Genomic DNA, 22,416 nt, shown 5'->3' with positions numbered 1-22,416 from the left:
AAGTCATCAAGGAGGCTCATGCTATGTACCAGCTGCTGGCTTTGGGCTGCTGCTTATATACAGGCCAAAAGCAATCGGTGGATGAAATTGGGATTCAAACGATTACATCTATAATAATCTAATTAAACTAAAATGTACCTTGGTTTCAAATACAATATATAGTATGCATCTATGTATTCAGCAACATAGTATTTTCCTCCCAAGCATTTTCAAATAGTAAAAATCTATCTCTCCGTTCCATTCCTCTGCTATTATAGTGTTTAAGTCAATGTTCTATATTGAAGGGCAGTAGAAAAACACAGTGAGGGCAATCTTGATGCAATATTTCCCTTGTTTTTTTTTTCCTTTTTACAGAATATTTGGTTTAATAAAAGCATGAACAATTCCATTTGGAAATTATTCTGTATCGCTTTTCCAGGAAGTGCAGAAGGTCCAGTGCAACTTTATGCATTAGGCATTCACTCTGTTGACCATAATGTGAGTTCCACTTCATTGGCAAAGGATTCTTAATGACACACACAATTTTAACATACACATTTCCTTTTGATTAATCCCCATAACACATTGGTACACCCATACGGAACTGAAAGTTGTCTTTATGCATAACATATAAAATAACACTTACAAGAAGAACATAGCAAAACAATGTCCTTTTTGTGAACAGGGGCCTAACTGTAAACTTTATTGCTTTTCCAGAAATACATTATTAAATATGTCTCTGAAGCCTGGCTTTGATCCTGTTCCTCTTTTCCCTGGAATTCTGTTCCTGTATCCATTGTACAGGATAGTTTAATAAGTACTATTTATGTCAACCCACAAATTTTAAAATTAGGGTTCTTGTGATTTTTATCATGCTATAAGCCCTTTCCAATGTAAACCCAAGAAACTTGACAGTTTAAAGCTAAAATAAAATTAACTTAAGCTGTTGATATTAAATCCTGAAAAGGATTTTATATCAAAATGTGTTAAAAGAGATAAAGGGTAAAACATGGCTCTTGGGAGGATAACAACAGATGAGAGAGATCTCAAAGAACATGAAAAGATTGGAGAAGGCAGAATGTGGTGTCAGGTTCTAGCACAGCAAAAATTTATGGAAGGATCTACTCAGAGCTAGTTCCAATGCTCTCTAGAGGCACCAGGATGAAATTGACCTGCTGCAACTCCATTGCACCTAGTATGAATATCATCCTGGAGACATTCCTGGAAGGAACCTGTTGGTGGGTCACTCTTCCCAACACAAAGGCAGTGGAGAAGAGCGAAGGCAGTTCATAGTTGTAGAAATGGGTGAAGAATTAATTCTGTGTATCTTATTCCAGTAATATCACTACTTTTTCTGTTTATGAAATGTCTACCAACAGATTATATTTTTTTTCATTTTCTGTTTAAAATCAAATATTTTTGGCTAAGAATAATTTTGTCTTTTGCTTGTTTATGACCGTTTAATTGTCAAATTCTACATTCCAAATCTCTGACTCTATAGTTTAACACTTAAATAAAAGTGGCTTGACTTTCAGAGGTGCTCAGCATCTGAAGCTCCATATCAGTGATCGACACCTTTGAAAATAATGCAATGTATATGCTTAAACTTAGTTCCCGTGCTTTAATTTTTAATTATTTTTTTTTGCAATCGGCCACATGGTATGTTTCTGTTCCCTGACTGAGTGTACCTGTTAGAACTATGGTTCTTGTACTATTACTGACATTTATAAATTTTTTGAAATTCATAGTCATGTATTTGCACAAGGAACCTGATTCTGACACTTAGAGTAGGTCTATGCTTTGAGCTGGGGGTGTAATTCTCAGCACAGGGAGACATACCAGCACTAGCTGTGGTTGAGCTAATGCACTAAAAATAAAGCATAGTCAGAGTGCTGGGAGGGGCTAGCTGCCCAAGTAGGTACCTAGCTTGCTTAGTACCATGGCAAACATGCCCTTAAAAATCTTTTAAACTTTTTATGACAGAAAAAACAGTGAAAGCATCTGAAACGTAAGTATTAAGTAAGGCATTTTAAAAACATTTTTGTTTCCCTTTCTTTTTACCCGGAAAATAACTATCCTTTTGGGTAAAAGAGAAGAATTTAGTTGAGATGAGCTGAAGCTGCTGCTGCTATCATCTGATCCTGTTTCATTCCAGGTAGTGTATGGGATTCAGCTGGAGCTGCTAGAGGTGGTGATGTCCTCAGGATCCCTCTCTCTGCCCTGGTCTGGTCAGAATCAGGATGACAAAGGCTCAGGATCCCAGAAGATGGTGAGAGACCAGCCATGATGGTGAAGCTCAATTCTGTAGCCTCTGTCTTTTCTTCTTCATCTGTTCTTTCTGTATTTACTTCTCCCCTGAAGTCTCTTTCTTTAAGGACCCAAAAGGGGAGTGATGGGTAGAATAGCCTATCCCCTCATTATTTTGTCCACCTTTTGGGTCTAATATCCTACACAACTATTTTGGTTCATTAATTTGGGGACCTACATCATCTGTTTTTTAACAAGCATAATCTCAACTGTTCTTGCATTATATCATTATATATTTTTGTTTGGACTAATCCAGCCCTTCTGTCTTGCATCTGTTTATAACATTCTTTATTGAAAATAAATTGACCTATTTTTCATGGTAATTTCCTAAGAAGGCAAAAGTTAGAATAATTGCCACAACAGTACTTGGGGTGGGTAGCCCTTCCTGTTAGTTAACATGGTAACATGTTAGTGTTACCATGGCTACACTGTATTTTTAGTGCACTAGCTAGATCAGAGCTAGCCTTGATATGTCTCCTTGAACTGGGAATTAGATCTCCAGCTGGAAGTGTAGCCATAGCCTTAGGCTTTCTGCAGATATTCTGCAATGTTTACTTAAAATTTCCCATTTTTATGCTAGGATAGTCAAGAACGCAAACAGAAGAGGGCCTGTGAATGCCATCAAAGAGAATTCATTTAAACATTAGAATACCTGCAGAATTCCCACCACATACACACCAGATACTTGCCCACCTCTAGTATCTTGCTTCTCTTTTTGGAGACAGCAGGGCTTGGGGGGGGGGTACATGCGCAGGGGATCGAGCCTTGAGCTGGGATCATGTGTGTGGAAACTGGATAACTCCTGAAGCACCATAGAACAGGGTCTTCCAGATTGGTTTGGGAGGTGGGAGCAGTGCACCTTTACGTGCAGAAATCAAGGCTGAGAAGGAATTGGGAGGAAAGCATATGCTGCTCATAGTCTATTCTCTTTTGGAATAAGATGGATCCTTTCTGACAAATTTCCCAATCCCATAAAATCATCATTTGCTTTCTACTGTTGCATAGGAAGACTCTTTTTGAATGTGAGCCTGATTCTGAAATGAATTAAATTCAGAACAACAGTATTTGATGCAACTAATAAGAAAATCATCATTCTGTTTTTGGTTTCAAAGTTCAGGATCTATAATGCAAAAAGAAAAGGAGTACTTGTGGCACCCTAGAGACTAACAAATTTATTAGAGCATAAGCTTTCGTGAGCTACAGCTCACTTCATCGGATGCATTTGGTGGAAAAAACAGAGGAGAGATTTATATACACACACACAGAGAACATGAAACAATGGGTTTATCATACACACTGTAAGGAGAGTGATCACTTAAGATAAGCCATCACCAACAGCAGGGGGGGGAAAGGAGGAAAACCTTTCATGGTGACAAGCAGGTAGGCTAATTCCAGCAGTTAACAAGAATATCAGAGGAACAGTGGGGGGTGGGGTGGGAGGGAGAAATACCATGGGGAAATAGTTTTACTTTGTGTAATGACTCATCCATTCCCAGTCTCTATTCAAGCCTAAGTTAATTGTATCCAGTTTGCAAATTAATTCCAATTCAGCAGTCTCTCGTTGGAGTCTGTTTTTGAAGCTTTTTTGTTGAAGTATAGCCACTCTTAGGTCTGTGATCGAGTGACCAGAGAGATTGAAGTGTTCTCCAACTGGTTTTTGAATGTTATAATTCTTGATGTCTGATTTGTGTCCATTCATTCTTTTACGTAGAGACTGTCCAGTTTGGCCAATGTACATGGCAGAGGGGCATTGCTGGCACATGATGGCATATATCACATTGGTAGATGCGCAGGTGAACGAGCCTCTGATAGTGTGGCTGATGTGATTAGGCCCTATGATGGTATCCCCTGAATAGATATGTGGACAGAGTTGGCAACGGGCTTTGTTGCAAGGATAGGTTCCTGGGTTAGTGGTTCTGTTGTGTGGTGTGTGCTTGCTGGTGAGTATTTGCTTCAGATTGGGGGGCTGTCTGTAAGCAAGGACTGGTCTGTCTCCCAAGATCTGAGAGAGCGATGGCTCGTCCTTCAGGATAGGTTGTAGATCCTTGATGATGCGTTGGAGAGGTTTTAGTTGGGGGCTGAAGGTGATGGCTAGTGGCGTTCTGTTGTTTTCTTTGTTGGGCCTGTCCTGTAGTAGGTGACTTCTGGGTACTCTTCTGGCTCTGTCAATCTGTTTCTTCACTTCAGCAGGTGGGTATTGTAGTTGTAGGAATGCATGATAGAGATCTTGTAGGTGTTTGTCTCTGTCTGAGGGGTTGGAGCAAATGCGGTTATATCGTAGCGCTTGGCTGTAGACAATGGATCTATAATGTGATAGAATGTGATAGAATACTGCTGCTTTTAATTTACTTGGGAGGGGTACTTTTTAAAAAACTGTATGAAAGAACAACTCAGAAAGCAGTTCTTTGAGAAGTCATCATAATGTATTAACTGCTCTGGCATGAATATGAAAAGGCTGTCTCACAAACCAGAACCACTAATGGAGCTAGCTGCTGATCTTGCTGGAGTCATGACACTAGTGACGACGACATGAAAATGATTAATGAACGATGAAAATTCATTCACTTCTTCTCCATGGAAAATCTCGATTACTACTACTATTCTGTTTTCAAATGAATTATAAATTCATTATAGGTAGTCTAGATTGCCCGATAGTTAAGGTTGCCCAATACTTCCCATTATAAGACCCTGTTTTCAGGGGGTTGTGATATTGCTAAACTGAAACCAAAAGGGTGAAATTTCCTATGTCAGGCTGACTTTTTTTTTAAGTTTCAGCTTTAAAGAAATAGTCATTTCCAATAATGATATTAGTGATATATATTTGCCCATTTTCAAAATAATCTTACAACAGTTTTGCTGAGAGGCTCTTGTGTCTACATGCTCTGGAGCAACAGCTTGAAATTTTGTAGGGGAGTCACCCTAGGATCAGACGTGATTCTTGCCATTCCTGTGAAAATCCATCCAAATTTGACCAGGTTATAAACTTCTGAACAATCTCAGTTCCCACTTGGCAGCTAAATTCATGGAAGATTCCATCTGCACTGAGCATGCTCCATCATTCACAACTCCTGTGTGCTCGGTGGACTCTGCATATGCCATCCCCATATAGTGACAGCATGTTTCAGACCATTTCAGGGCTGTCAGGATTTTCCATGCAATATTTGATTCCTCCCAGCAGCTGGGGACCACTGTGGCTCCAGACATTGGAACTGAGAACAGGGATACTGTCTTTCCTGTGCTCTCAATACTTCTCCTGTTGGTGACCAGCAGGCTGTGAGGAGGAGAAAGTGGGAACAGACTTCTTGTTATTGTGTCTTTCCATCACAATCATAGTTTTTCCACTGTTGGGCACATGACATGGCCTGGTTTATAGAACTGGCAAGATTTTCCATGGTCAACCTTTTCCTCCAGGAGTTGGCAGACCAACAGATGTTCTACGCTTTGTGTGTCACTGCAGTCACATATATTTGGGTCATTGGAATAGCCCCACATCTGCATATTGACTTTTGACCTGCCAACTCTTGTTTGGAGGTGATTTAAATATCTTCAACTCTATCAATCTTTCTCTGCACCTGTGGAAAGGCATTTGGCAGTATCAATGTGCATTTTGATGTCCTCATTGAGTATTTTGAGCTGTATGCACCACATTTCCAGTTGTGCAGAAATCAGTAATTTTTTAAAAGTGGTTCTGTTGCAGTTAGGAAGCTTTTCTGCAATTTCAGGCAGCTAACTGCTGCAGTGTGGCTATGTAACAGACGTCTGGTATCTTTAACCTTTCGTAAGCATTCCATTTTGCTTGTGACTGCTCTCCTAATAGTCAGTGGAGTTAGTCTGGCAAGCACATAAAAGCTGTTCACGTTTGTTGGTTTTAGAGATTCTGTGATATAGAGGTAGCTGTCATTCAGCATAGGGTCCAGCTTCTTTGCATGAGCTAATCTTTCCCAAACTAGACAAGCGTATTTGGCCATCGAATAGCAAAGTGCAAGTGCGGTGGCTTTTAGTACTGCTGAGTTCATTCCCAGTTTTGAATTTGCAAGCTTCCTGAGTATGTTGTTCTGGATGCTAATTTTGCTTTTTATCTTCTCCACACGTACCTTGAAGGAGAGAGTGTGGTCTAGCATCCAAGGTAGACAGGATTTCAATACTGGAAAAGTGATACCCCATTCCAGGTGATGTTGAGTTGTCTATTGGCCTCACAGTTCAAAGATGGAAGAGACTCAGTTGCATTTTAGCTGGGTTTGCACAAAATTGATTCTTGGTGTAATAGACTGAGAGCCCATAGAGCACTGATATTAATGTAGTTTTGATCTGGAAGAGATCCTTGGCTTGGGCAGGAAAGCATATATTATTAGCATAAATAAAACTTCTTGTATTGGCAACAGTATGCTCCCTTATGGTAGACTGTTTTTCTGTTGCTGTCATTGGCTCTGCTTCCTGCATAGTTCACTGTAAAAATGTAAGTTCTCTTGTAGAGATTGCATCAGTCATGTAAGGTGATGATCTTTCATCATGTTGTATATTTTAGTGAGGAGACTTCTGTGATTCGCTGTGTCATACACTGCTAATAGGCAACTAATATGGTGCCTGTTCCCACACACTTTTCAAAGCCATTTTTGAAGTATTGAGTGATGTTCAGCACTTTACCAGTGCATGATTTGCCTTGGCAGAATCCAGTTTGCTCTGGGATTAAGTGCTCTTCATCAAGTGGTGATAGGTGGCTTAGAATGAGATGCTCATACGGTTTGTAGAGGTGACATAGTAGTGATTATAGGTCTAAAGTTCTTCGGCTCCATTGTGACCTTCTGTGGCTTCAAGAGTGTCACAACATGTGCTTGGTGCCAGATCTTGGGTACTTTGTATGTGGTTGAGCATGTGTTAAACAACTTGACTATTTTGGTCCCAAACGTTTGATTTGTTCAGTACGAATTTAGACTGGTAGCTTTGCATTCTTGAGGGTGTTAGTTCTAGAAATTAATTTGGTCATTGGTATTGTGCCCCCAAATTATATGTATGTTTTCTTGATGCTTAAGCCTTGTCTTGGGTTGTTTGTTCAGTTCCTTGCCATTTTCTAGAAGTTGGTGTGTGACATGGTCTGCAGTAATGTAGCGTTGCTCTGCCTTCCTTGGGTGATTGTTAAGCTTCCATACCATTATTCTTGCTTTCATCCTGCTGTGGGTTATGTCCACGCTCTGAATGATTTCCTGCCATGACTTCTGTTTTTCCGCCTTTACTGCAGAGACCAATTCTTTGCCAGCTCCAATGGTATACTCAGCAAATAGGTCTGCTTCAAATTTCTGCTTCTATTGTGCATACTGATCTGATAACTTGGATGTTTATCCTGGCACATAGTTTATTCTGCAGTGTCATGGAATATGTTTCTTTGAGACAGTGCATTCTACATTGAGAAACTCATCATAATTTTCTGTTGTTAGTTTGTTCTTTTTTACAATGGCATCAAGGTCATTAGTGAACCCTTCCATTCTGCTTTCTTAAAATTAAAATGGTGCTGGAATGGTACTGAGTTCGGTGTTATGGCTGCATTGATCTGGATGGCAATGGGCCCGGGTTGTGAATGTGGAATTGGACCCAAAGTTTGTGACCTGAATCAGCTTTGGTGTTGTTGACAAATGCCAGATCAGGGTTGTAGCCCAGTTTCCATCAGCTGCTTCTAAAAGAACTGGGGAGGGAGGTTATGAGTTAAACTCAAATGATGTGCATCTGACCATGAATCAGATCAGTATCTGTAATAGTAATGCCAGAAGTATGGGAGGGATTTCATTGATTCTTTCTCTCCCTATATAATTATGCACAATCAGATTTAAACAGGCCTTGCGTTGCTGAAACCTTCTACTTTAAGAGGCACACTCTTAATTCCAGCAATGCATCTCCTGATTGTCACCAATTGTTTCACTTCATATCCAAAGTTCACCATCATCTCAAAATCTGAGAACTGTGTTTGCAGTTTCCAGCTGACTAATTTTTCTGACCAATTCCAAAACCTTCAGTGTAGATTTTCATTATAAGCTTCCATTTGGTCTGTACACACCTCTCTTCTGACTGCTACCTTTGTTGTCTTCATCCACTCCATGCCTTTCTGATATGGCTGGAGCAACTTAATGTACATCACTTAATGTACATCAAGATTCCTCCTTACTTCAGTACTTTTCTGAAGACCCACCTTTTACAATCGCGTGTTTGTTTTGTGCTGTACTTTATAAAGGCACCCCAGTGCCTTTATATTTGTAAAGTTCCCAGAGTAGGGACTTGGTGTTTATCTCACTTTATCTATTGTAGAATGTCACTTACATCAATGGCACAATATAAATAATAATAATTACCAATGATCTTTTTGGATCATCAGGGAGATGGAACAAGCCATGTAATTCTATTTAATTAATCCCTTTTACATACAATTTTAATGCCTTGGGGAAGCTGCTGATGGGTTTATTTCATTTAATCCCCTGGGAAATCCGACTCTTTGTATAATATGAAGCTTACCTTAGGAGCCCTGCTTTTCAGAATGTTCAGCTCTTTTTTTCATTGTCTCCATATCCTTCCTCCGAGCACACCAACCTGGTCTTGTTGCAGGGTATTTTGTCTTCCACTTCTGAGATTCTCCTCTGGTTCTTCTGTACTATACTGGCAAATCTGCCAACTGTTGTGGAAATTGTACCACTTTTGGGATCTAGGACCTCTACAGCTACTGCCACTGCAGGAAGAGCCGTGCTTTTGAGGCCTAATCCTGAGAGATGCTGAGCTGTACCTGGAAGTTTCCATGACTTCAGTGGAAATTCCTGGGGTGAAATCCTGGCCCTATTTAACTCAATGGCAAAACTCCCATTGACTTCTGTGAGCCCAGGATTTCTCTCTTAATGTTTAGCACCAGGTTCCTTTGCCACAACTAGCTTTTCACACTCATTCTCTTGTAGCGCGTCTCTTTCAGGGCAGGTCTGTTTTAGAACCTTGTTTCTTTGGAGTTCATATTTCTTTATCCATATTGTTGCACTAAAACAACTCTTGGGTAGGGATTTCAGTCTAACACTGTAAAAGTGGTTTCAGGCAGATGTTCAATTTGTTATAAGAAAAAGCCAGGTAATGTCCAAGACCCCAACACTGCAATCCTATCTTATGAATGTCATCTTTGCATTTGTTTCAGCTTCTGTTTCAAGGGAACAATAGTTGGGCTTGTGTATTCTAATGGGGACATGTCTCATTTGGTACAAAGAAAATAACAAAGAGCTCAGACTCTTTAGAACCAAATAAAAGAGAAGCCAGATTTTAGTTCAGAGGAAATAACCTATCAAGTTATATGTTAAGATTATAAAGTTAAGAGTTAAGGGGGAATGGTAACATGGAATGTAGTATTGTCAGTCACAACACTACTATAGCTAGTTTGATGTGTGAAAAAAGGAAGGCATATGGAAAACTATAAAGGTAGCTATTTTAAAATCAAATGATTGAGTTATTTCTGGAGAATTAAAATACAAATATATATACTTTTTCCTGTTACCCAGATGGACATTTATAAATAGTAGGCTGGATTCAGGCTCACTTATTCATGTTAATTTTCATTAGTTTTCTGGTTCCTCTTAATTTCTTAACATTTGCATATATATGAAGGTTAGTAAAAACAAAATGCTAAAGGTAACTTGGGAATGGAAAGAGGAACAGACTGTTCAACTGAGGATATATAATGTAGGTAAAACATAAGATTTAATGTTAACAGCATACAGAATCTGCACATAAACTTGTCTTCTTCCTTATAGAATTATGAGCACCTTGTGTGATAATGAGCATTAACTAGTGAAATACATGTACAAAGCTTGAGGCTAAATACTTATACTTCTGGAAGGGCCAGAGTTTTCTCATATTAGATGAGAAAGTAAGTCTTGCATTGGACATTTTTATTGTACTCATAGCTGGCTCCAAAAATTAAGGTGAGTTTATTAACTGTAAAGCAAAACTGAACTAGGCATCACTATGGGAGCCTTCAATGAATGAAAAGTTATAAAGAGAGAGTCTTTTTTTAAAAAAAAGCCTATATGTCTGTGATTTATCCTAGATAATTCACCTTGGAACTCATAGTAAAGCCTTGATCTTGTAAAAGTATTTTTTTTTCCTTTTTGGGGGAGGAGGGGTTGGGAATAAAGAACCCTTTGGCTTAATTTGAGTTTGGGCATTTCAAAGCAGGTATTTGCAAACTCAGAGAAAAAGATCTTTTCATTAATCCATGATTTTGGAAACAGTCACACTAACCCACAACCACATACAAATACTAAAATCCTAATGGGACTTTTTTTTTTTTACTAAGCCTGTAACAGTTTACATTCACCTAATGGCCTTAGGTTATGAGCAAACTACTCAATTAGAGAATTTAGGCTGGTTGCCCACATATTTTAGAGCAAATTATCCCTTCACAAATGCAGAACCCTCTATATAAAATGCCTAAACAGTATTTCCTGTCAAAAAAGGGGGGAAAAAGGGGGGGGAAATACTGTTCCCTAAATTCTCACATTAAGCCTACTAAGTGTGTATTTGTTTTTATGCTAGTGTAGTGATTTCATGGAGCAATATTTGTTTTTGTCTCTCATACCAGATACTTTTTCTGGCATGTGCTTTAACCTTTAAAACAGCCAAAAACACTAATGAAATATTTTTAAATAAGTTTTTTTAAAGTAACTCCCTCCCTCCACCGCTACTGATTCTTGAAGAGCAGAGTTCTCTTGAAGGCGTGGTATCCTGACAGCTCTTTGATAACAGATCTTCTGCTTGTGAGGGCTCTCTGAATTCAGAGTTATCATTTAACACATACTATTTCTTTTTCTGCTTCTTTCATTTAAAAGAGGGATTGATGCTTCCTATCTATAAACACCCATTAAAAGTTCCCCACCCTATTATGCTAGGCTGCTAGTCTTAATTGTCTGCAGCTGGGTGGATCATTTCCTTCTGATTTCAAAGGCACAGATTTTCAAAATGCAAGCTAGCCTGTTATGAACTCCTCATAGCATACTGTCTTCTATAAAAGAATTCTGAAAGAATCCGTATCATGCATCTTTAATAACTAAGGGGCAAATTCAGCTCTGGCCCACTGTGGGTGAGGCATGTTCTGGGTACAATGGAATCAGTATTGTTTTCCTATGATGGATGGTAGCACCTGCACATTGTGAAGCCCACTTCTGTGATGGCATAAACCTCCACCAAAGATTTGGTGGCAGACTGAGGGCATGGCTGCTGGATTCACAGCTACATGGATTTGCTGGCCATTCCCTTTACTAAGAGGACTGTGATGGGGTGTCCACCCCATTTAGGACTGACAGGTGTTAAGATGGCCAGGTCGGCCAATTAACTCCACAGGCTGCTGCTGGGAAGAGGGAGGAGTATTTGTAGGCTGCAGAGGCATGCAGGCTGCAGTCATTCCCTGGGAGGATGATTGGGAGCTGGTACATTCGGAGAGTGAGAGAAGGGGAAACAGAGTGGTAGGAAGCAGTCCAGGGAAGGAAGAGTGAGGGCTGGGAGAGGAAAGCCCAGAACTGAGGGTCCCTGGACTGGAACCTGGAGAGGAGGGTGGGCCCAGTTTCCCCTACCAAAGGCATGGCATAGACCTGAGGCAGTGAATGGGAAGACAGCTTAGGACTGCTGACAGAAAGACTTTGATATATCCTGGAAAGGGAAATGCTGAGTGATCTAGCTGGAGGGCTAAGTCACAAAGAAGACGCTTCGGTTCCTGGAGCGAGAGGGGGCGACGGTATATCAACTGTGGAAGGGGGCATCTGCCTCTAGAGCTAATCCCCAGAGTGACCCGGAGGAGGCATGACAGGGACACACATCCTGTGTGCACTGCTGCAACAGTGGTAGCTGTGTAGTGGCTCTTCTACAACTCTGTGGCTTGGAGGCAGGGATGAGAATTCCCACACTCACCAGCCCATGTGGGACTTTACCACCCCACTCACCAAAGTGTTTTACTTGGTATTGGCACAGGATTGAGGCTTTTCCCTTTAGCACAGCCTTTATTACAGGAGTCTCTGAACACACAACTCCCACTGAAGTCATAGAGCTGTGTGCACTTATCTGAAGAAAACATTTAACTCTAAAGGCAAAAGTTTACAAATTCTTTTTTTGCCTCGTCTCTTGGCCCCTGTTTTTCATCTCCAAGCATTCTTGTCAAATGCACCTTCTAAGCTGACACCAGCCTTCTTCATGTCTGCCTCCACATCTCGAACCACTTTTTCTAGGCCTTTCTCGTTGTCTTTGTCATGTGACTACTAGTTCTTGTACTCTTTGGCCAACATATCCTACATGTTATTGTCTCACATGACCCAACCGTCTCCATTGATACTCCCTCAGCTATTCCATGACAGGGGGTTACCTGCATCATGGCTTCTATAATTTCATTGTCTTGCCTATCAGCTCTTGTCTTACCCAGTGTCCACCTGAACATTCACATTTTGGTGGTAGTTCTTATCGCTCTTCCTCACTAGCCAGCATTCTGACTCATATGGCATGGCTGCCTAATGATGATCTTATAACCTTTGCTTTTTAGCTCACATGGCATATATTTATTGTAGAGAATTCATGTCAACTCCCTCTGCTTACACCAAGCACTCTTCATGTGGATCTTAATATGCTCATACACATTACCATCATGTCTCAACACTGAAACAAATTACTGTATTTAAACTGTTGCACAGACTTTATACGATTTCATTTTACTGGCTTCTTTTTGTCCCTCTCAATGAAGCATTGTATGTTTTCCATCTTTTGTTGAGTGATTTTCTTAATGCAGGCCTCCATTGTTCTAGATCACTTTACAGATTCTGTGTCTCTTCATGGCACAAAATAATGTCATTGGTGAAAAGCATGCTTCATGGACCCTCTTCCCTAATCTCCTGAGTCAAGGTATCATTTACAGTTACAAATAGGAAAGGTTTAAGGCTGATCATTGATGTAGACAACCCTCACAGTGAATGACTCACTGTAGCCACAGCTGGTTCTCACTACTGTGGTGTTACCCTCCACGATAGCTTGGATGTATATCTCTGGTATATTGCATGACTGCAGCCATCGCCATTATGTTTATCTAGGAACTCTCTCCTAAACCTTCTCCAAATCCACAAACATGAAGTGCAATTCTTTGTGTTTTTTCCCTGTATTTCTCCTGCAATGTTCAGGCTGCAAACACTGCATTACTCACCTTCCTGGAATAAACCCAAATTGGTTGCGGCATACTTGATTTTTCAGCTCCTCTTAAAGTCTTTTCTCAGTAATTCTTTCCAGTCATTTCAACGTGTTACTCAGTAACTTGATGGGTCAGTAATCACTATATTCTGGCACATCTCCTTTATGCTTGAAGACAGGGACCAGTGTGCTCTTTTGCCACTCATCAGGCATTTGTCTGGTATGGAGAATTAGTCTCATGACCTATGATGGAGCAAAAAATATGTTAAAATATAAGACTAGGTTAAATAGAAAATAACCTTTGTTTTCTTGTAGGTTTTGATTGAAGTAATGTGTCCTCAGGGGACACTTAAAATAAGAGTGTGGCTGTTTTATGGATCAGTTCAAGAAGGGTGTTCCATGTGCAGAGATAAAAGGCTTGCTCTTGTTCTAGTTGAAATTAATGAAGGTCTCTCATGATTTCATCTGGTAGAAAGAGCAGGCACTAAGAAGAGAATTCATACCATTATTGGAAAGAGAAGGGCAGACAATCAGGATTTTCCCAGATGTGGGCCACCAAATACAAGCAATGGAGCATGTTTTTCTTCTATTAATGTGGACTTTTCTAATTAAAAACTGGGGTGATATCTATCAAGTACTCAGCAAAACTAAGCAAAATACCAAAGGAAAATTTATCTATTTTAGGACCCAGGAGCTGTTAAGAAACTCTTGGATAAACTGAATAAAAACACGTCTGATCTCTGTGTGATAGAATTTGATTAAGGATATTGGCCTTATACTACAGTTTTCAATTGGACAGCCCCTAATAAAGCTAAAATTTAATTTCATATGCAAAGCTTATATGGTTATGCTACAGCATTGTCTTCCCTAGAGACATCTGAATTTTGTTTAACTTAAAGATAAACAAGTTAAATGCTGATCTGCATGACTAAGATAGTTATATGATAAAATTTACATTATAAAGATAGTGAATTTTGGGATATATGTTTAGGAGTTTGCAGTTACCTTACCTTTAAGTCTAATACTCTGGATTTATGCTGTTTTTTGTTCAATGTTCTGTCCTTTTCATATGAAGTCCTGTGTTTCTGGCCAATTTATGTCCAGACTTATCTAATAAACAAGTTTGTAGGAATGCATTCATAGATTGTTAGGAATAAATGTGGTGGTTGTACTTTTCCTAGCGATAACATATTTTTATTGTTGTTTTTGAATGTATAATAAAAACATTATTAATAGCAAAGAAATAATTGGCATAAATTGAGACAAAATTCTGCTAATTCATATAATTGACAAGGAGACACATAAGCCACAATTTTAGAAAATGACTGGTGATTATGGGTGCCTTAATTTTGGGATGTCCAACTTTGGACACTTTTTAAAGAGGCTTGCTTTTCAAAAGTTCTATATTCAGTAATTTCTGAGATTCAGGATATTTTAAGGTGTCTGTCTCAAATTGGGCACTCAAAATCATGAGTCACTTTTGAAAATTTTGGCCACAGAGAATTTCTGGGTTTGGTAAATGAGTAAGCAGACAAGCACAATAAGTAAGAATTCCTATTACAAAATCAACATTAATTTATTTATATAATGCTTAGTATTAATTTGTATATCTTCATAATAGATTCATTATTATTTTATTTATTATAGAAGTGTCTAGGAGTTCTGGACCCCATTGTGCTAGGTTCTGTACATGCACAGAACAAAAAGATGGTCCCTGCCCCAAAAACGTACAATCTAAGAATAAGCAGGAGTGAAAATAATATAAAATTCTTACCGGTGCGGGGACCTGGAGCATGCCCCCGGAAGGGGTGGAGCTGGGGGGTCAGCATCCCCCAGCCAGCCCATTGGCACTCCCTGGCCTGTACTGCCCAGGGCTCCAGCAGTGATTTAAAAGGCCCAGGGCTCCAGCCGCTGCTGCGGTAGCAGTGGCGACAGCCTGGAGCCCTGGGCCCTTTTAAATTGCCAGCCCCATGGCAGCTGCCCTTTTACCCCCTCTCTCCCCGCATCGGCAGCCCTGCTGGTAGGGAACCTACCAGCAGGGCCGCCGACATGCTGGGGACGGGGAGTGGTGGTGGTGGCGGCAAAAGGGGCAGTGATGTTAACGTGCTGCTGCGGCAAAGGACCCTCCTTAAAATGCTGCAGTGGTGGCTCTTTAAAGTCGCTGTGTACAGGCTGGTACCAACATCTTACTGGTGGGCTGTACCGGCCAGTAGCGGCCCACTTTCACCCCTGAGTATAAGACAAGAGTTTACAGACAGATGGGGGAGCACAAGGAAACAATGAGACAATATTGGTCTGTTAATATTGTGTATAATATTGATGTTTTATTCTTGAGACCTCACTAGTGCACTCTGGTATTAGATCTTTGCTAAGAAATCAGAGAGACTACCACCTTTTGTGTTGAAACTATGGTGTATGTTGATTAGCAGAGTGAGAATTAGTGAGGTTCTGTTGTATGCTAGCTTTTAATTTTCAGAATTAATACACATCTAAAACACATCTACATTTGGAATTAACAAAAATATATGTGTATATGTAGAACAAGATTATTCACAAAGATCTGAAATCACAGAGAGCTGTGCACATGTATCACAAGATAATTTGTTTCTCTGGTGTGAAAGAAATACCACAATACAATGTTGACAAATATTACTTTATAAAGTAACTCAGACTTAACAAAAATACATATTTTGTCCTAATGCAAAATACATATTTTGTCCTTAAACTTTGCCATTACCTTCTACCTATCTACCTATGTTATTACCTTTCCTGGTAATTTCCCTTATTCTCAATGGTACTCAATCTCTTGTAAAAATGAGGCAGAGTTGTTCATTTCAATTGCAGCATTCTGGCTTATCTTGCCTAAGGAACTGACAGTTCATCTAAGACTTTACTCTTTCCCATCTGCCTTATACTCCATCTTTCATTCATTAGCACCTTCATGTTGGTTTTATCTTTCACTAGCCCACCCTGTTGGTTGATTGATGGTAAATTTATAAATCAGGCAGCAAGGGAGCACAAGGGTGCTATATTTGTACCATAGAAACAGAATTCATTGCATATAAATGGTATCCTAACTTCTGCTAATCTAAACCTAACCATCCTAGGTTGCAGCATCATATATTGCTAGACCATGTAGTCCCCCCACATATTTTAAAGCATTCAAGGATTAGAAGTCTTAAATCAAGTTAAGTTTCTATGAGTAACCAAAGTAGCCTTGAACTGACCCTCAATTCTAATATTTGAAGTCTGTATTTTGTAGACAGACCAGAGTTCAGGTGAAAAACGTTGACATGGGAAATTCCTCTTTTTGTCTATCCTCTACCCATACTTAATAAAATAGTTCTGTTTTAAAAAAAGGGGAGGTGTGTTGGCTTCAGCAGTCCTCAACTCAGGCTCTGATTCACAGGCACATATTAAATATTTATATGTTAAGAGCTCAGTCCTGGAAGCCCTCCACACGTGGAACTCCTGTTGACATCACTGAAAGTACCACATGTGAAGGAACTGCAAGACTGGGCCCTAAATTATCTGCAACTTTAAATAGTAACAGTTGTGATACAGAACAGCCAGCAGTTGAAACCAGTTCTAACCATCAGTATGCTTTTGAGTTTCATAATCCCTAAGAAAGCTTTTTTTATGTCATTGTATGTGAAAAGACAAACAGAAGCTATTCATCTAAATATAAATTCAAAGCAATCAGTTACTGTTCTTCAGCTTTCAAAATGTAAACTTGCTTTTAAGGGGAGTTCTAATATTTATTATCTTTTACTGAGTGAAGTACATTGATACAATTACATGTGGCTCTTATTACGCAAATTGCTTTATAAGCCTGCTATTTAACATGATCATATGAATTACGAACTGTGATTTTATTTCTTTTATAATCTTTGTAGTTCTTGCCATTACTTTTACATGTCTATGTCTGGCATTATGCAGCTTTGAAACTGTGCCAAAAACATTTATTGTCCTATTTCTGGCATTCTGGTATTGCATGGCTCCATTTGGTTTCCAACCAGGACAAAGCTTATTAGCAGATCCAGTTCTCAGTATTCTGCTGAAAACAATTTTATATGTAAGTTTAGAACTGTGTTTTAAAGTAACCTTTTGTACTCTATGAAACAAGTATGAAATGCACAGAATGTTAATGTTTCTCTACCTACCTTTGTAGTCTTCAACAGTTTATCAAAAGCTAACAGTAAAATATATACAACTAACTAGGACTTTTCTTCTCATTGCCTATCTCCTCCAGCTTGACTAATAAGGCATTAAAATGCAGTCAGGGTGAAAAAATTGATATCTGGTTTCTACACTTGTCTGTACCCTATATACACAGGTAGCAATCCTGAATGGGAGTTACACACCCTGTAGCAGGGAGAATTGGCTCTCGAGTAAATCATATTTACTTGGATCCAAATCCTGTTGTCCTTAATGAAGTACAAATCCTATTGAGGCCAGCAGGAGTTGTCTCATTTAAGGACAATTTGACCCTTAGTTTACCAATCAACCCAGTGTACGCAGGGTTGGATTGACCCATAGGCTAATAAGGCTAAAGCCTATTTTTAGGCCCTACTGTAGGCCCTCCATTCCATATTGAAGTAACAATATGGGCGATGGTAGCGGGACCATGGGAAATTTTTTGTCTTATTAGATATTGCTTTGTACAAATTAATCCATCAAGATTTTGAATCAATTTATGGTGGTTGTGATTTTGTCTTTGTGGGCTAAATAAGCATGGGCCCAAGAAATATTTAACTTTGTCCAGTGTAGGCCTATTGTGTACAATAGAAACCATGTTGAAGAAAGGAGGATGGAAGAAATTGAAGGAGGCCAAAGAAAGACGGCAAAGAAAAGATGCAGTGCTGAAAGGTAGTCCTTCTCTCCTAACGTTTTTTCCTCCTACTTTTATTTTAAGTCTGGTGATGAGGAAGTCCAGGCAAATGCCGGCCCAAGTGAACCTGCTGCACCTGTGCCTGATGAAAAGGAGCAGCCTCATGTGACTTCTCTAGCTGCAGTCTCACTCCACTCCTCTGAAGACTTTCCCAGTGATAGAAATACAAAAATATCCTTCTCCACTGATCCAGGCGAGTGGGACATGACTTCTCAAGATCTCATTGCATATTGGACTGAGAAGGTTCCCACAGAAATGCCAGAATTTAGATGATGACTTTTCATTGACAAAGCGAGAGTACATCAATCCGAATCGTTCTGACCAAATCAATGTTTGAATATGTGAAGCCTAACAAACAGATTGGCATAAAAGAATGGCTCATCTATTCACCTTCTAAGAAGAAAGTATACTGTTTTTATTGCCATCTGTTTTCTGATTCCAAAAAGTGGAGAATGTTCTGCAAAGGCTTCAATGATTCAATGGCAGAATACTACAAACATTACCAATCATGCAATGAGTGAGCAGCATACATTGTCAGTTAGCAGCTACCATGCCCAAAAGAAAGTTAGTGGCAGAATTGATACCCAAATGGAAAACCAGTTTTTGGAAGCTCATGCTTACTGGAAGAACATTCTCCAATGCGTAGTTGAAACCATCATTTTTCTTGCTGAGTGTGGTCTGCCATTCGAAACACAATGGCAATTAGCTTGGCAAATATGAGTAGCAAATATTCAGGGATGCAGGCAAAAATAAGAGTGTAATGCTTTGGTCGATTACATACCACATGCTGCACACTCACTCAGCTTTGTTGGCCAGTCTGCTGTGGATTGTTGTGTTGAAGCAGTTTCTTTTTTCAGATTTGTCCAAGAATTGTACATTTTTTTTCTCTGCATCAACCAGTCATTGGATGATTCTTCGAAATTCACTACCAAAGGGATGCCCACGGCCCAAATCACTCTCAGGGACACGGTGGAGTGTCAATGCTAAAGCTGTGAATGCAGTTGTTTTGGGATACCCCAACATCCTTGAAGTGCTAGAAAGTATCAAGGATTGGTGGGATGAGTCTCATGCTCTTGCAGCAGAGTCGTGTGCGCTGGTCTAGGGAGAGAGGAAGAGACGGGTGTCTTTCCCAAGTCTGTCGAAAAGGCATTAAGTGCCAGACACAGAGGAGGATGTCACCAGTCAAGAGGCCACTAAGTGCCAGACCCAGAGGGGGGCTCTGGCCTGAGGAGTATGGGTTCTGTCACATAGAGTCCAAATGCATCCTGGGGGAGTGCCACACACGCAGCCTCACGGCACCACATCCAGGTTCAGGAAGAAGTCACTGAACTTATAGATGTTCGCAAAAAGAAAAGGAGTACTTGTGGCACCTTAGAGACTAACAAATTTATTAGAGCATAAGCTTTCGTAGCTCACGAAAGCTTATGCTCTAATAAATTTGTTAGTCTCTAAGGTGCCACAAGTACTCCTTTTCTTTTTGCGAATACAGACTAACACGGCTGCTATTCTGAAACCTTATAGATGTTGTAACTGTAAAGTCTATTGCACTTTAGAAACTGCTGCATTGAACATTACTCACATCATTTCCTCACAGTGTTTACATCATGAAATGTCCTTAATATCCAAAGAAAAGGTTTTTGTTGTAAATAAATTGTATATATGTTTAAGTAAATTGCAGTGATTATGGGTTAAAAAGGTAATGAGTAAGGATAGGAGTATCCTGGAGTTAGGGGCACCCTTGTTCCTTTCCAAGCTGCCCAGGGAGAGATTGAGGTAAACAGCCAGGAACCCCTGGGCTCATTCCTACCTGTGTGATCTGAATCCTGTTTACACAGTACCAGGAGGGAAAGTCAAGGTGGGCAGGTACTGGGGTGAAGTGAATCAGGGCAGGGACTCAGATCCTTTTATCACTCAGTTCAGCTGGGGCACTGTATACATAGAAAAATTTCTCTACCATGGTGGGACAAATCCTCTGTTTACACCAGCACAGCAAAATTAAAAGAACTAATGGGAATCAACTCTTTTATTTTGCCTCAGGCAAATAGACTTTAATGAGACCTAAGCACCTGATTAAGTGTGGTGGCATAGGGGTACTTTGCTGAATCAGGGTCCAAGTTCTGATGGAAGAATAAACATATTATTAGTAATGGAGCTTGTCTAAACATAGAAGTAACTCTGGAATAAGCTAGGGTGTGGATTTAAAGTGGAATAGTTATTCTGGAATGACTCCACTTGTAAACAATCCCATACAGTAGGAAGTAAAAAGAATATAGCTGATTTTTAGATACCATGTGGAACTCCAGCATAAGCAATAAGAAAAATCATGAAAAATTCATTTGAAAACTGGCAAATTTGGTTTGGTATTTGACAGTTTAATGTTGCATTTTAAAAAATGTTCTATCATTTTTCAGCCCCTGGGGGCGTGGGGGGTCTCTGCATGCTGCCCCCGCCCTGAGCTCTGACTCCGAAGCTCCCATTGGCCAGGAACTGAGGCCAATGGGAGCTGCGGGGGCACTGCCTGCGGGCAGTGGCATGCAGAGACTCGCTGACCCCGCTCTCATGCCTAGGAGCCACTGCCGGAGGGGTGTGTGCCGGTCGCTTTGGGAGCTGCACTGCCAGAAGTAAGCGCTGCTCCACTGCCCCCCTCCCACACCCCAATCTCCTGCCCCAGCCCAGAGCCTCCACCCCTCACCCAGACTTTCTCCCAGAGCCTGAACCCCTCACCCACTCCCACACCCCAACCTCCTGCTGCAGCCCAGAGCCTGCACCCTCACCCCAACCCCCTGCCCCATCCCAGAGCCCGCACCCAGCATCCAAACTTCCTCCCAGAGCCCATCCCCTGCACCCCCTCCTGCACCCCTGCCCCAATCCAAGGTACCTCACTTTATTTTCATTTATTTCCCATTACTTATCATATAGGAGGAGGATGAAGAAAAAAAGAATGAAAAATGGGGGGAGATGGGAGATAAGAAAGAATGTTCTTTTTCTTGGCTGGGTCCCGAGGGGGGTCCTCAAAAATGAAGCTGCACACAGGGCCCCACTAACTCCAAATCTTCCACTGAATTTGCCCTTGTTTCAGGGTGTGAGGTCTTAGCTCCCCAGTTCCCTCTGAGCAAGGGAGCTCTGCCAGGAGAGCCCTGCACTGGGCTATTTTTTTTTTAATCCCGCTCCCGTCTTGCACCACAATACCCATTCCCACTCGCTCTCGCATTGTTTCTTGCATTTTTATCCCACTCCCGCCCGCAAAAACCTTCGATCCTGCAAATACCACAAAAGAGACAGATTTCCCCAGACTGAAAACAAACCCCAAACCAAAAAAGGTCAGTTAAATGATATATAAACAGAATTCAGATGTGGGTTTTATCACTAAAAGCATAAAACAAATCTTGCTTAAACTATGTAAAAAAATACTTAACTCCTATTATAATTGATATTCTATCATTCTTATTCTATCCCTTGCTTAAATTTAAGTATTAAAAGTTTTAAAGTATTTTCCCCACAAAGTACCGGAGTCCATTTATTTTGACCACCCAATCCTGCTTGCAACAAAATACATTTTACCAGGTCCTGCTATTATGACAGTGGGTGCTGCGGGACCTGCAGGATCCCAGTCCCACTGCAAGGCTCTGTCTGCTGGTCCCACTCCAGCCTCCCAGCTTTTCTGAAAAGACCTCCCTCTAGATTGCTTCTTAGTCCCAGTCCTTAAACTCAAGCTCCTTGTTTCCTTGGGGCAGGGACTCAATTTTTGCTGTGGCACAACTATTGCCAAACATCTTAAACAGAGAAATGTTTATTTTGATTGATTTTCCTTTTAAATAGCTATATTTTATAATGGTTTTGCAGCTTGTTCACGATAATGAAGTCAAGCAATTTTATACTGTAAGTGGTTATATTTCATCTTTTAATAGATTGCAAGTCTTGTTTTGGATTCTACTATATAAGATACTGTTCGGGGCCACAGTGCTTGAAGCACCACACGTCCGGCAGGAGTACTCTGAGAAAAACAAGGCTTACACACAGCTGTGAGATATAGGCTTTACTGAAGGTTAGTGACCCACCCGCAA

The 22,416-nt window shown here is 40.3% G+C and overlaps 1 long non-coding RNA gene across 1 annotated transcript in view; it reads left to right on the top strand.

Annotated features, from left to right (window-relative positions):
* Window positions 1-574: 574 nt before the first annotated feature.
* LOC122458132 overlaps window positions 575-22,416 on the top strand; it is a 30,457-nt gene continuing 8,615 nt past the window's right edge. The window contains exons 1-3 of the long non-coding RNA XR_006278012.1: window positions 575-796; window positions 1,963-1,987; window positions 2,135-2,268. This is a non-coding gene — a long non-coding RNA (uncharacterized LOC122458132). The remainder of the gene's footprint in view (window positions 797-1,962; window positions 1,988-2,134; window positions 2,269-22,416) is intronic.

The sequence above is a fragment of the Dermochelys coriacea genome, chromosome 11 (assembly GCF_009764565.3).
Source record: "Dermochelys coriacea isolate rDerCor1 chromosome 11, rDerCor1.pri.v4, whole genome shotgun sequence".
In the NCBI taxonomy this organism is placed as follows: Eukaryota; Metazoa; Chordata; order Testudines; family Dermochelyidae; genus Dermochelys; species Dermochelys coriacea.
Note: the sequence above shows the minus strand (reverse complement) of the source record. Positions and strands in the feature narration are given on the sequence as shown.